The sequence below is a fragment of the Strix uralensis genome, chromosome 1, assembly GCF_047716275.1.
Source record: "Strix uralensis isolate ZFMK-TIS-50842 chromosome 1, bStrUra1, whole genome shotgun sequence".
NCBI classification, from domain to species: Eukaryota; Metazoa; Chordata; class Aves; order Strigiformes; family Strigidae; genus Strix; species Strix uralensis.
The window spans coordinates 95,877,912-95,893,174 of NC_133972.1; the positions used below are offsets into that span (position 1 = coordinate 95,877,912).

The 15,263-nt window shown below is 42.0% G+C and overlaps 1 protein-coding gene across 4 annotated transcripts in view; it reads left to right on the plus strand.

The window, feature by feature from the left end:
* The window catches only part of SEMA5A (semaphorin 5A), a 354,251-nt gene that overhangs the window by 88,002 nt on the left and 250,986 nt on the right, over positions 1 to 15,263 (plus strand). For all 4 annotated transcript variants that reach the window (XM_074874592.1, XM_074874601.1, XM_074874608.1 and 1 more), the window contains one exon: positions 195 to 290. The gene's annotated coding sequence lies outside the window, so the exon portion shown is untranslated. The remainder of the gene's footprint in view (positions 1 to 194; positions 291 to 15,263) is intronic.

The following is a 15,263-nucleotide window of genomic DNA, read 5'->3' on the forward strand; positions in this document are numbered from 1 at the left end:
TAAAGAATGATTTTTTTTTTTTTTTCTGCCTCTTTGTTTGGTTTTTGTTCACACTGTGTAGTTCAGTGCCTTACATTTCTAATTTATTGTCTTGAAAGACAGATGTTTTATGACTGTTATAAATATCTGAGAATTGCTGATGAGCTGTCTCTTCAATATCTATTATTTCTCTTTTATGTTTCCTTATCTCCTAGGAGCCTACAAGGTAGACCAAGGACCCCATTGTGCTAGGCTCTGCACAAACGCTGAGCAGAAGCAGTAGATGACTACAGAGGGATGGTGACTAAAAGGTAGGTAAGAGACTGTATTTTGTTCAGTGAGAAGATGGTGATGTCATGGAGAGATTGTAAGATGCTGTCTGGAAAAAGACATGTGAGATGGCTTTGTATTCTGCCTTTCTCTCCTCCCTGAGCTAAGGAAGTGCAAGAAATGGAAGTGAAAGGAATGCAAGAAAAACAACCTTCAATTCTCCTTTCTTCTCCCCTCTATTAAATTATGCTGGACTTCAGAAAGGGAAACTATGTAAAAATGGGGATGTTTGTTTAAAGAAAAACTGGAAAGGCAACTGTAAGAGTAGCGTGTTTGTAGGTGGCAGAGACTCTATTTCAGGATGCTGTTTTGGAGACTCCACAGAAATTTTAACCATCAGTCTAAAAAAGACTTAGGAAAAGGAAGCCTGTATAGCTAAATGACAAGGTAGAGGAGACTATTAAAAGCAAGAGGATGTCTTAAAAAAAGCTGTGGCTGCATTCAAAGAAGGAAATAGGACCAAAAAATTCCCCTATGAGGCTAAACATAAAATCAATAAATGCTTTTTTCAACCACACCAGTAGCAGGAAGCCAGTTGAAGAGTCTGTGGGGACTGCGTATAATGATATTATGAAATGAATGATCTGAGATAAAGCCATGGCAGAAAACTAAATAATTCTTGTGTGTATATGCTCACCACTGAAAAGTGTGGAGTGGTTCCTGTTTTGGAAGCCTTCTTATGGGAGGCTTATGAGATTGCCTTTCTCAGCTGGAGGCATTTGTAGGAGAGATTGTGGAACAAATTGCATGTTCCCAATTTAACAGGTCCAGATTTAGTTTACCCAAGTTTTTAAGGAACGGAAGAGTGAAATAGACCAGCTACAGACTGGCATGTAGCCTCTTGCTTTAGTGTCTCAGCAGTTGAGAACTTGAAGTTGTCTAATTTGATGCCGTGTTTTAGAAAACATTGTGGAATCAGGGAGCCTAGAAACAAATACGCCTCTTGTTTAAATTGAGTGGATTAATTAAAAAATTAGATTAGCAGCTGTTTTAGAAAGGACATTGGATAAATGTGATGGAAATACTGAGAAATAATTGATTTCTCTGAAGGAGAGCCTGATGAAGAGGAAATTTAGAAACAGGTTATTAGCCTTCAACTACTTGAAGGATGCTTACAAAGATGACAGAGCCAATGTTTTTAGTAGTGGCAAACCATGTAACAGGGGGTTAATATACACTGACTGCAGATTGAAATGTTCTAATTGAGCATTGTAGGAAAATCTTTTCCGCTAGGAGGGTAGTGCAGCACTGGAAAAAGTTACCCAGGGAGCAGGGGGTTGCATCTCTCTTGGTGGAGGCTTTCAAGTCTTAGTTGGACAATGCTACAGCTGACCTGATCTGCTGTGGCTTATAGTGTTTGGTCAGACTGGATGACTCCCAGAGATCTCTTTCAGCCAACATTTTTGTGATTCGAAGTCAAGTCTTGCTAAACTGCTGTGGTCCTTTGAAAGAGGTAACCAGCATGCAGATGAAAGAGATTTTACGGTGTATTGTTCTACTTAAATTTTGAAAAGGCATTTCAAAGGTATTCAAAGTCCGTTCAAAAAACTTTTAAAGGAACTAAATAGGCACAGGTTAAGGGGGACTGCCAACTATGTAAATAATTGGTTAAATGGTAATAAGCAAAACACCAGGAGAAAAATATATTGGAAATCACCAGTGGATTTCCACAGAGATCTCTGTGTGTGTCCAAGGGGATCTTTATGTTCATAAGTGGCCTGGAACAGAAGTGTGGTGACAAGGTTTGTTTCTGAAACTAAGTTATTCAGGGCAAAAGAAGGTAAAAGAAAAGGGGGCAGACTGAAAAACTGCAGAAGAACCTTATAAAAGTAAGTGGCCATTAACATGGTGGATGAAAGTCAGGGTCGGCAACGGTAAAATATTTTGATGTGGCCTGAGATCTTGGGACTAGAAGCAGTAATTTAATGAAAAAAATTAGCTCCATACTTTAGTAGCAGTCAAAACCAAATTTATATCAGAAGTTGCTCTGAAAGAAGAGAGATCAATATATCATTAGGCCACTCCTTTAATCTCTGGTGTGTTTGCGTCTTAAATATGGTATACTGTTCTGGTCTCCTTATCTCAGAAAAAGTGGAGTGGAACTGGAAAAGGTTCAGAGAAGAGCAACAAGAATGAAGAAGGGCAGCAAGATGCAGAAGGCATCCATGGAGTAGCTTCCATGCAAGAAGAACTAGAGCTAAGTGGGAGCCTCCAGACCGGAAAAGAGATAGTGGCCAGATGTGAATGCTAGAGATCTGTAAAATCATGAGCTACCAGGTGTGTGGATGGGAAGTGAATACTCAGTGACACCTTATTTTTGTATTAGAAGAGATAGCAGGTGAAACAGGCAGGGAGCAGTTTCAAAGCTAGGAAAAGAATTTTTTTTTTTGTATATGTGTAAGTCAGTTTTGAAATTCATTGCCATGGGATGCTGTGTGTGCTGCATGGGTGTAAAAAGCTGCTGAACAAAGTTGGAAAAGGAGGCAGAAAAAGAGGGAGAAAAAAGAAAAAGAGGCAACAAATAAAGGTACTACCTCTAGGTAAGGAAGTTACTGAGCTGCGAATTATTGAAAGCTGTACAGTAACTGTGTTTGTTTTGAGGGGAGTGGAAGAGAATATTTCTATATGACTGCTCTGGTTTTCACTGTTCCCTTAGACAGCTGCTCTTGACTGCTTCTGGAGACAGAGTAGTGGTCAGGCTGGATATTTAGTCTGAGCTAGTTTAGTCATTCCATTTGGGCTAAACATCCCGCCTGGCCCACTGTGGCGGTTCTTACGTGCTACTTTATGAAAAGTAAGGTTGCAGGGTGCAGTCCCATAAGAGAACTCTTGATAAAAATATTTTTTAAAATATTAAGCTGTTATGTAATTTGAGGTCTTACAATTTGCTCAGAGACTTTCCCCTCATTGTAAGAGAAATGCTTTTTATCTTATTTTGGTACTTGCTGAATTACAATTAAATTCATCTTAATACGTTCAAGCTGTTTCATTGAGAGTTCAGTTCTTAGTCCAAAAATCTCACTTTTTTTCTTACTGTGTTCCTGATACAGTCTGTACTGCCTTTCAGAGAGCAAGATACTACCAAAACACCTTTTCCCCCTAAGTCCTAGTGACACCCATTTTGGTGTAGAGACAGTAGACTTTGTGGGGAGAGATACGCAAGATGAAATGACAAAGTCTTGAGAGAGTACAAAGAGAATGAGAAGAGGGCTGATCTTGGAGATACTTTAGTGTTTGTGAATTAGCTTGAGAGGCCAAATGTTGGAGTTACATTATGATGATCAAGGGGGCAAGGCTAAATGCGACAGGATTGCATAATGGTAGTAGCTGAAATGGCCCAAACAGATAAGGCTACTGGAAGAGAGAGGGTCATAGGACAAGATTAGTGGAAAATACGTAAATTGAACTGAAGGAATTGAATGGGAAGAGGTAAGCAAGGATGAGAAACTACTGAAGAAAGTTCTTAAGAATGAACAGGATTTTAGGAGCTTGAGCAGATACTGGGAATGAAAGAAACAGTGTCTTTGTTTTTCAATCAGTGGTTTATGGACCTGAGATGGATGGATCCATGCAAGTATTAAAGAGTGTCTAAATTTCCTGTAGCAGTATCTGTATGTCCTCTGTAAATTTTCCAAGGGGACTTGAAATCAAAAACATGGGAGGGGAGAACGGTGGTTTTTCATTAGATTAGAGAGGGTATTTGCTCTTGGTAAAAAGTAATTTTGTTAAAACAGTAACAAAACTGAGACTAAAGCAGCTGAAATGGAGACTCAAAGGATTTCTAAGTAACAAGGCCAAGGCTTGCAAAGACAAAGATGACATGAATATTTAAAATAGTGGTGTACAGAGTCCTGAGGAAAGATATTTTTCTTGCAGGAAGAAGGGATACAAGGGTGTGGTTTTAGATAAATAGAGGGGAATTGCAGAATAAGAGCAGTTGCAAGGAAAAAATGAAGAGGAATATAACATAGGTCATTATCAATTAAAAGTATTGCTTAGGTCAGTCATTTCCCTACCCACCTAATTATTTGAACTCATCCATCTGTGAAGAAGAGTCCTTCCTTGTGGCCCTTCTAACTCTTCTGGTGTCTTCCTTGTGGCACTGTGTGTGCAGTGGTGAGAAGTTTCCCTTTGTGCCAGGCTTGAGGAATTTTAACAAATGAAGCATAATAATGAAAGGCTTGTTAGTAGTAGTCGTTGTTTGTTAAAAGGAACCTACATTGCTTCAAAGCAGAAACAGCAATTTCAGAGTGGAATGAAGGAGCTACATTCTCTTTCAGAAACTCTGTGCCTGGTATGTAACATAACTGCAGACCACTGAGCTGTAAACAGCTTTGTACTGCAGTGATGAATTGTGCTGTACTTGACTCTGCATATGAGGTGAAGGAGGATCAGAGAGGGATGGAGGAGGTCACTGTGTCTAATGGAAAGACCCTTTGTTTCTTGCTACAGAGAATTAGACTCTTCCCATTAAAGCCTGTTGTTAAATCTCTGAGATTAATGGCATCTAGAAGCAGGGTTTTAACATCTGGTGTGAAACTAAATGGTCTTAGATTTAAAATTTTAATCTTCCTTCCTTCCTTCCTTCCTTCCTTCCTTCCTTCCTTCCTTCCTTCCTTCCTTCCTTCCTTCCTTCCTTCCTTCCTTCCTTCCTTCCTTCCTTCCTTCCTTCCTTCCTTCCTTCCTTCCTTCCTTCCTTCCTTCCTTCCTTCCTTCCTTCCTTCCTTCCTTCCTTCCTTCCTTCCTTCCTTCCTTCCTTCCTTCCTTCCTTCCTTCCTTCCTTCCTTCCTTCCTTCCTTCCTTCCTTCCTTCCTTCCTTCCTTCCTTCCTTCCTTCCTTCCTTCCTTCCTTCCTTCCTTCCTTTCTTCCTTTCTTTCTTCCTTTCTTTCTTCCTTTCTTTCTTCCTTTCTTTCTTCCTTTCTTTCTTCCTTTCTTTCTTCCTTTCTTTCTTCCTTCCTGTCTGTCTGTCTGTCTGTCTGTCTGTCTTGGAATAAAGTTCGACTTCCCCCACCAGCACAACTGCCCTCCTCCAGGTCACACTTACTGCAATAGAGACGCTGCCTTTAAGTATTCCAGATACTTCAATTGCCTGAAGTCTTGTGGGTTGCTTTCTCTTGTCTTGATCATTGAAAATGTCAAAAGAATTTGTAGAAAAGTGCACTGTTTTGAGATTCTGAGTGGTCTCTGTTGATCCAGATTTGCTGTATGTTTTGGTTTTTTTTTTTTTTTTTTTTCCCATGTCACAAAGATATTTGTACTTGTAGTGTATGCATTAATGTAGTGCGTGTAATCTGCTGTGGAAGCCCTTTCTGTAACAGCACTGCAAGCAGTTTGAATTATTTTTCACTCAGCTTAAGGTTGCATCTTTATAAAATGTGGTGGAATCCAGTGCTGGGAAACATGCAAGATTGGCAGCTCTGGAAATTGCAATCCCTATGTCTCCATGGACTAGATAGAACAGCCTCTCTGGAGCAAACTGTATATTGGCAATACGACTCATGATTAACCTGATGAGGTGACCTCTGCTTCAGTTATTTATTATTTACAGAGCACTGAATGTTTGCAAAGACTTTGCACAGTGAGAGCATAGTGTTTCAATTTGTGTTTTCAATATCTTTCTATATGATGTGTTTATTACAGTATAAATACAGGTTTGTGTCTTTAAAAAGCAAAGAACTATGAACTCTGCACTGGATTTCTCATGTAAAAGCGATGTGTTTGTCTATAGTGGCATTATTAGTTGTAGAAATTGATAGGGCTGTAGTGGTTGAACTAATATGTGATAAAATGTGATCCTTTATATTCAGAAACTTAACAATTTAAAAACCAGAATGCATCATGGTGACTTCAGCAATACAGATTTTCTGCTAGATTGCTCTGTGACTGTCCCATCAACATCACGGTGAAGTGGTATGTAACGGAGGAGAGAGTTGGCCAGGTATGAAAAGATGAAGGGAACATGTTGCTCTATCCAAATTATGCTTCTGGGACTCTTCAGTAGCATGCAAGTCCCATCCTCTTTCTGGGGTGAAGCATGCTGAGGTAGAGCATAGAAAGCACACCATGCTAGAAAGTTTATTATTCTTTGACAAGTTGAGTATCATTCACATTTTAAATCTGTCCTCTTGTGTTATGCATTTCCTAACGCTGCCATAAATTGCCATTTTTTTACTTGGCCAGATGCATACAATATCAGCAAGTTTCTTGGTTTGTTTGGTGTTTTTTCCTGTCCAGTCTCTTTTCCTTTTTGCCCCTTTCTAGGTCAAAGTCTGCATTTTGTTATTACACAAGGCTCCCAGTGGAAAGGCCTTGCCTCCTCAGCATTTTCCTTCTGGGCTCTTTATTCTGAATTCCAGCAATTCCATTCCATAGACCCTTCTCATACTTATGATTATTATATCTTGTTGCATCACTGCTATGTAAACTGACACTTTTTTGCTCTGACTTAATCAGTTTTCAAGACCACACCTGCAGCCAAAGGGCAGGTTTTAGTTGGACTTTATTCTGGACGCTTTATTGTACTTGTGTTTTTCCTTGTGTCATTGACAGAGGCCATTTACAAGGTTTTTGTGTTTTTTGCTTTTTTTTTTTTTTTTTTAGTGGTCATTTTCCTTGGTGTGCCTTCTAGAGCTTTATGCTTGGTCTGTTGTTTTGGAAGTAGATTTAACAATGTGTCTTTCTGTAGTAATACACAAATGACATCAAAACAGAGAGTTGGTAAACAAAGGAGAAGGAATTTAACTGCAGAGGGATTACAGAAGAGCAGTAGGGTTGGAGATTGTAGGAAATAAGAGCATACTTAGTACTTAGTGACAGGCTGAGAAAAGAAATAAAAACAAATACAGGAAAGGAGAGCTAGCGTCTTAGCATTTTCTTTGTGTTTAAATGAATACCCTCTCCTGGTGATCAAAGAGGGGTTTGGCTGCCTCAGAAAAGAGAGGCACTGAGGTCTACAGTGATTGGAAAGATGAGGGCAGATGTGTCAATAAGCCTTGATTTGTAGGGGGGGCTAATGCATTCCCTTACTCTGAGGTTCACCCTTCCTTAGGGCATAGCGGAAGGTAGTGTTCACAAAGTGGGATAGCTGGCCACCTGTCTTGGGACACACCAAGGAGGAATGGGCTATTCCACAACCACTTGCAGCATCTTGGATATGACTTTCCTCTTTCCTAGCTTTTGTATTAGCTTATGCACGGTACATGCCATGACTCTGCTATGTAACATACGTGATGGGCACTGAGTGGCCCTGTCATTATCTGCCAAGGCTCTATGATGAAAAGGAGATGAAAAACCTGCAAAGTCTCATTGCAAGCCTCAGTTACCAGTGTGAAGATGCTTTTGAAGGATCCTGTGAAGGAGCACTTCAGGATCTGTTGTCTTTTAAAATTGAACTGACCTCTTTGCTTCTTTTAGAAATGTTGCTGGAGTGGTGGGAAGGGCAGGGCTACTCATAGTCATGCAGAGACCTGTCTTCTTTGTCTTTTAACCCATCCTTCTCCTCAAACATCAGTGCATCCAAAGTAGTGTGCCAAATTTTTGTGTCCCTAAGCAAATGGGCAATGGGGTTTGTCTGACTTGTCATGAGTGCATTGGTTGGCAGGTCTGCAGCTCAGGGTGAACTAAGGGACTGGACTCATAAATGTGCCATCCTCCTTGCCACTGAGGAGTGAGCGGGAGCTTGGGATACCTTATACCAAATTATGTTGATAGTGCATGTTCATAGCCTTTGGTTAGCCAGCACCCAGCTCAGGACTGAGCCAGCTCAGTATAGCTCAGTAGGAGCAGGTTGTGTGGCCTTTCTGCAGGGTATTGAGGGAAGGGGAGAAGGAAGCTGGGCTCCAGTGGAGGGAGAGTGGAAAGGGCAAGATCCATGTGTGGCAGGAGACGCAGTGTGATCTAATGAGGATAGCTTCTCTCAGGCTTTACCCTTCCTATGTACAGGAGCTATGGTGGTCTTAAAAATGCAGGTGGTGTGGTGTTGGAACAGGGACATAGACTTAGTATGGGAGAAGATGAAGGGGCAGGCCAGCAAAGTGAAGCGGAGACTGTACTTCCATTCTCAGGGGTATCGAAGGCCCCATATGCAGACCGGATCTGCTTCATAGGGAAGTCTGTTGCCTCCCTGGGGCCCGCGTCAAGGACCTCAAGGCAAAACTCCCCACTCTAGTGAGACCCAAGGACTACTACCCTCTCCTGGGTTTTCAGGTAGGTAACAATGACATTACCAGGAGAAGTCCTAAAGCAATGAAGAGAGATTTCAGGTCCTTGGGAAAACTGATTAAGGGGTTGTGGGCACAAATTGTGTTCTCCTCCATCCCTTCAGTTGGGGGGATGGATGAAAAAGAATACCGGAGAACTCAACAGATGAACTTGTGGCTCCAAGACTGGTGCTACCATCAGGGCTTTGGATTTTTCAATCATGGGTTGGTATACAGGACGCCAGACCTTTTGGCATTAGATGGAATGCACTTGTCCCAGAGGGGGAAGAGGATCTTGGGGCAGGAGTTAGCTGGGGTCATTGACAGAGCTTTAAACTAGATTTGAAGGGGGAAGGGGGCAAAACACCAGCCCATCTGAAGTGCAGCATGGGTAACAAACAGGAGGAGCTTGAAGCCATGATGAAACAGGAAAACTATGATGCTGTGGCTATTACAGAAACATGGTGGGATGTCTCCCATGACTGGAGTGAGCCTGTTGAGGGCTACAAGCTCTTTAGGAGGGACAGACAAGGAAGGAGAGGTGGTGGGGTGGCACTGTATGTTAGGGACTGTTATGATTGCTTTGAGCACAAGTGTAGCGAAGACAGGGTAGAGTGTCTTTGCGTTAGAATCAGGGGGAAGGCCAACAGGGCAGATGTTGTAGTAGGAGTCTACTATAGGTCACCCACCCAGGACAGAGAGGTGGATGAAATATTCTATAGGTATTTAGGAGAAATCTCACGATCGCTTGCCCTTGTTCTTGTGGGAGACTTTAACTTCCCAGACATCTGCTGGAAATACAACACAGCAGAGCGGAACCAGTCCGGGAGATTCCTGGAATGTGTGGGTGACAACTTCCTGACGCAGCTGGTGAGTGAACCAACCAGAGAAGCTGCCCTGCTGGATCTCCTCTTTGTGAACAGAGAAGGACTGGTGGACGATGTGGTGGTTGGAGGACGACTAGGGCACAGCAATCATGAAATAATAGAGTTCTCTATTCTTAGAGAGGCCAGGAGAGGGCTAAGCAGAACTGCCATCCTGGACTTCCAAAGGGCTGACTTTGTCTTGTTTAGGCACCTGCTTGAAAGGATCCCTTGGGAGACGATCCTGAAGGGTATAGGGGTCCAGGAAGGCTGGGCACTCTTTAAGAAGGAAGTGTTAATGGCTCAGGAACAGGCGATTCCCAGATGCTGTAAGAGAAGACGGCAACAGAGAAGACCACCCTGGCTGAACAGGGAGCTTTGGCTGGAACTCAGGGAGAAAAGGAAAGTTTACAGCCTTTGGAAGAAGGGGCTAGCCACTCACAGTGATTATAAAGAGGCTGTGAGGCTATGCAGGGCAGAAATCAGGAGGTCTAAAGCCCAGCTGGAAATTAATCTGGCTTCAGCAATCAAGGATAACAAGAAATGTTTCTATAAGTATGTGAGCAGCAAAAGAAAGACCAGGGAGAGTATCCATCCCCTGCTAGATGCAGGAGGAAACATGGTAACAAGTGATGAGGAGAAGGCTGAGGTCCTTAATGCCTTCTTTGCCTCAGTCTTTAATAACAAGACTAGTTGTACTGAGGGAATCCAGCCTCCTCAGCCAGAGGACAGAGACTGGGAGAACGACCCCCCTGCAATCCAGGAGACAGTCAGTGACCTACTGCATCACATAGACACACACAAGTCTATGGGACCTGATGGGATACACCCGAGGGTGCTGAAGGAGCTGGCTGGGGTGCTCGCCAAGCCACTTTCCATCATTTACCAGCAGTCCTGGCTGACCGGGGAGGTCCCGACAGATTGAAAATTGGCCAATGTGACGCCCATCTATAAGAAGGGTTGGAAGGATGATCTAGGAAATTACAGGCCTGTCAGCTTGATGTTGGTGCCCGGGAAGCTGATGGAGCAGCTCATCCTGAGTACCATCACACAACACATGCGGGACAACCAGATGATCAGACCCAGTCAGCATGGGTTTATGAAAGGCAGGTCCTGCTTGACAAACCTGATCTCCTTCTACAACAGGGTGACCTGCTTATTGGATGAGGGAAAGGTTGTGGATGTTGTTTACCTTGACTTCAGTAAGGCCTTTGACACCGTTTCCCACAGCATTCTCCTGGCAAAACTGGCTGCTCGAGGCTTGGATGGGCACACGCTTTGCTGGGTAAAAAACTGGCTGGATGGCCGGGCCCAAAGAGTTGTGGTGAATGGAGTTAAATCCAGTTGGCGGCCGGTCACGAGTGGTGTCCCCCAGGGGTTGGTTTTGGGGCCACTCCTGTTTAACATCTTTATTGATGATCTAGATGAGGGGATCGAGTGCACCCTCAGTAAGTTTGCAGATGACACCAAGTTGGGTGGGAGTGTTGATCTGCTCGAGGGTAGGGAGGCTCTGCAGAGAGATCTGGACAGGCTGGAGCGATGGGCTAAGGCCAACTGGATGAGTTTCAATAAGGCCAAATGCCGGGCGCTGCACTTGGGCCACAACAACCCCCAGCAGCGCTACAGGCTTGGGGAGGAGTGGCTGGAGAGCTGCCAGTCAGAGAGGGACCTGGGGGTGTTGATTGACAGCCGGCTGAACAGGAGCCAGCAATGTGCCCAGGTGGCCAAGAAGGCCAATGGTATCCTGGCTTGTTCCAGAAATAGTGTGGCCAGCAGGGACAGGGAAGTGATCTTACCCCTGTACTCGGCACTGGTGAGGCCGCACCTCGATTACTGTGTTCAGTTTTGGGCCCCTCACTACAAAAAGGACATTGAATTACTCGAGCGTGTCCAGAGAAGGGCAACGAAGCTGGTGAAGGGTCTGGAGCACATGTGGTACGAGGAACGGCTGAGGGAACTGCGGTTGTTTAGTCTGAAGAAGAGGAGGCTGAGGGGAGACCTCATCGCCCTCTACAACTACCTGAAAGGAGGTTGCAGAGAGCTGGGGATGAGTCTCTTTAACCAAGTAACAAGCGATAGAACAAGAGGGAATGGCCTCAAGTTGCGCCAGGGAAGGTTTAGACTGGATATTAGGAAGCATTTCTTTACAGAACGGGTTGTTAGGTGTTGGAATGGATTGCCCAGGGAGGTGGTGGAGTCCCCATCCCTGGAGGTGTTAAAGGGGAGAGTTGACATAGCACTTAAGGATATGGTGTAGTTGGGATCTGTCAGTGCTATTTTAACGGTTGGACTAGATAATCTTCAAGGTCCTTTCCAGCCTAGATGATTCTGTGATTCTGTACTGGTCTACCTGAGGCAATGCCTTTGCTCATTGCTATGGGCTGTGTTGTAAGTGGGCATGTGGTCCTCCCAGCAAAGTGTATGACATTCAGCTGTGGCGTGTCAGCATGTTGGTGTTGTGGTTATTTGTTCATCCCAAGAAAGGAATCCCTGCCTGTGCCATGTGTACATCTGCTTTTTGAGGAATGCAATATGTGAGGGTATGAAGATATACAGAAAGGAGTGCAGGGACATACTATATGGCTTTTGGGGATAAATCTTTGTGGTCTCAGGCAACACTAAGGATGTTCTGACTGCAGGTCATCCAGTCTTGCCTGATGGTGTTCTGGAGTGCTGGCACAGTGGGGAGCCATAGGCTATTGCTATGATATCAGTGAGTGTACTGTGTGGCATAAACTGTAGAGATGGTCAGGAATTTTCCCTGTAAGCACCTGTGGGGGTACTAGAAAATTTGGATGCAAGCAAAACAGCCTAAGAAAGCTGAAACAGTGCTTTTATTTTTAGAAAAATCTAAGGGAAGTCATAATCATCCTATATGTTTCTATTTATGAGCTCAAGGTGACGTTGACACATTTGGTCTCTGAATCTTAGATTCCTCAAAAGGAGGAGTCTAGGATACGTTTCAGCATATGCAATCTGTGCATACATGCTGTATGCTTCTAAGATTCCAAAGTGATAAATGAAAAATGACTGCTATAAAGCTACAGAAGTCAAAAGTGATTTTGGATATGATGGAGATATCAGAGACACTTCATGTAATTTAGTGTTTAACTGATGGAAGCTGTCAGCCACTGAGAAGCCACTGGGAAAGATTTCACCAAACAAATTGGATTTTCACAAAATTGTTAATTTGTGAAATAACCTTACGGAATAGATTTTTTCCTGAAAGCTCTTAAATGGAAATCATTAGAAAGAGCATCATCATTAACAATTAGATAAAATGTGGAAATGTAGCTAGATTAAAATAACTTTATAAGGGGATATTTCAGACTTGGAAAAATAGGGGGTTTTTTTGGTTTTGGTTTTTTTTTTTGAGACACAAGTACACAGAGCAGCACAATGTATGCTCTGAAGGAAACCCACAAGAGGCTTCTGTGTATTGAAACAAATATGTCAAGAGTAATTCCTCATTTAACCTTAGGTTATTTGACATCTACTTATTCGTTGTTTGACAGCTTCATTGGGTGCATTCCACCAGGTATTATATGATTTCTGTTGTGTCAAGTTTTACTACTTTTAAACAGACTTAAAAAATTTTAACAATGATGTTGGAGGAAGAAAATACAACTGTGATTTATTCTCTTTAGAAGGATTTTTTTTTTTTTTTTTTTTTTTCTGTCTTAGGATCTGGTAAAAAGAAGCAAGTTTGTATTGACAGGAAGTTCAGGCATGTGCAGGGATAATGTTCCTCATATGGGTGAAACCTTTTTATGTGAATACATGGGGTTTTTAGTATAAACATTTGTAGTATAAGTATAAGCATTCATTTTGAACTTTGCCTTTTGTTTTTGAAGACTCTGATAATTAGATAGTTTAGCTGTAGAATGATCTTTGAAAATCTTTGCACCTTCCATTATTTTTAACTTTACATGGTTTATTTTAGGAAAGGGTTATTAACTTGATCTTTCACAGAAGGTGTAAAGTATCTGTATCTGGATTCAGGATTTAGTGAAAAACTAACAAAAGGTAGATGAACTTTCCGAAAGATCTTAACAGAAGCCATGATTTTCCCTTCAGACTTCTTATTCCAGGTTTCTGATAGCTCTGTCAGGGTTTCCAATGTTTCTGATGGACATCTTCAAAAGACAGCATGGTTAGCCACACAGTTAATGTTCCTAATTTAAAAGAGGCATGTTTGTGAATTATCTGGATACTAACGCAACTGAATGTGGCACAGAAGGGAGTTGTGTGAGTTTTCTGTTGCAGTTCTCAATTGAATCAGAGATCTAAACGCAAAATCTAGTATGGAGGAGTATTATGTGGATTGGTGAGTTCCCTTTGAGCATTATTGCCTATAATCATGGGGTTAGAAGGAACATTAAAGAGTGCTTTCATTTGTGTATTAAATCTTTGTAAGTGTGTGGGAAAAACTTTTGCTGATGTATGAAAAAAAATTTAAATTGTTGTATTTGCAGTGGTAATGTTAAAGAGCAAGGAAAGTGAGATAGCCTACTTTTCCTAGGCATTTTGTATAATCAGTGCAGAGACATTGGATGCTTCAGTCCACCTAAGTGTTCTCTGCAGGATAATCTCTCTATGGCTTATCCAAAAACTGAAGGAGGAATCCAGAAGCTTGGTGAGATGAGTTGGGTGTTTTGAGTGCTTACCTTGATAGAAAAGCTATGTATCAATAAATAGGTGGGGAGCAGAAGTGTTCTATAGTGATGATGTGGGATGGGAGCTCTGAGCTGCCTCACTTTTTCGTTTCCTTCATATCAGTCTGCTAAACCTTGATGTCACTTAAGCTGTTGCTGTAAAGAGAGACTAGGTTGGTCATTGATAGGAATAAGCAAATCAAAAGCTGACAGTTGGCTAGGAGTGGAGAGGAGGTGGAAGTCTGAAATGCATTTGCAAATGGGGGCACGGGGCAATGAGCAGATTTGATATACAAAAATGTATTTTCCCCACTGTATTTCAGTTGTCAAAGCTGTGACCACCATGCCTTTGCTGAAGTGTGCTTAATAACTACTGCCTTTTAAAACTGTACCCAAGAACTACAGGACTGAACCCACCACAAGGAGGATAAATTTGCCCGTATTACTCAACTGAAGCAGGTTGTCACAGTAGTCATTTCATGACACTTTGGAGCTCATCCAGCAGCTCTTTTAAGTAGTATCTACTTAAATATAATCTTTATTTTGGAAGTTTGCCTAGTATTAATGTGCAGAATATCCACTAACAGTTTTGTTTTAGCAGTACAATTTTGTCCTTTAAATTGGCGAGTCACATTTTAAAATGCATTATATTAAGTCCTTATGAAAGTTAAATCCCAAGTACTATCAAGTACTTTTGTACAGTCACATAGAAAATGGTATAGAACTGTTTTCAGTAGAATATAAATTTTGTTAAAATCCAGCTATTTGAAGTTTCTGCATTACTGTCTCCCTTCTGGTTTCTCTTACATCCATGTACAAATTTTGGCATGTTTTCCTGCACAGTTTACAAATATACAAAAGTATGTCCAGATGGCTACAGCGATAATCTGTGATGTGATGATCTCCTCTGTTAATTATTCAACATGTGCGACTCCAATTTCTGTGTTGCCTCTTCCCAATTTATATAGAATGCAACAGCTAAATTTGCATTGCTTTCATATTACTTCTTTTTCGCCTGCTTCCCTTAACCTTGCCTTCACTCAAAATGACTCTTTATACATCTTCAAGACTTTACACAATTTTTTCATCCAACTCTGATCTTCATCTTCTTCATTCTCCCCTCAGCTGATAAAACTTCCTTCTTCCCAGCTAATTTTTTTCCTGTGGTTTCTCAGTGCATTGTCTTTGGCTGCTCTGTTGCATCGGTCTCCTCTCAATCCTGAACTACTACTGCCTTT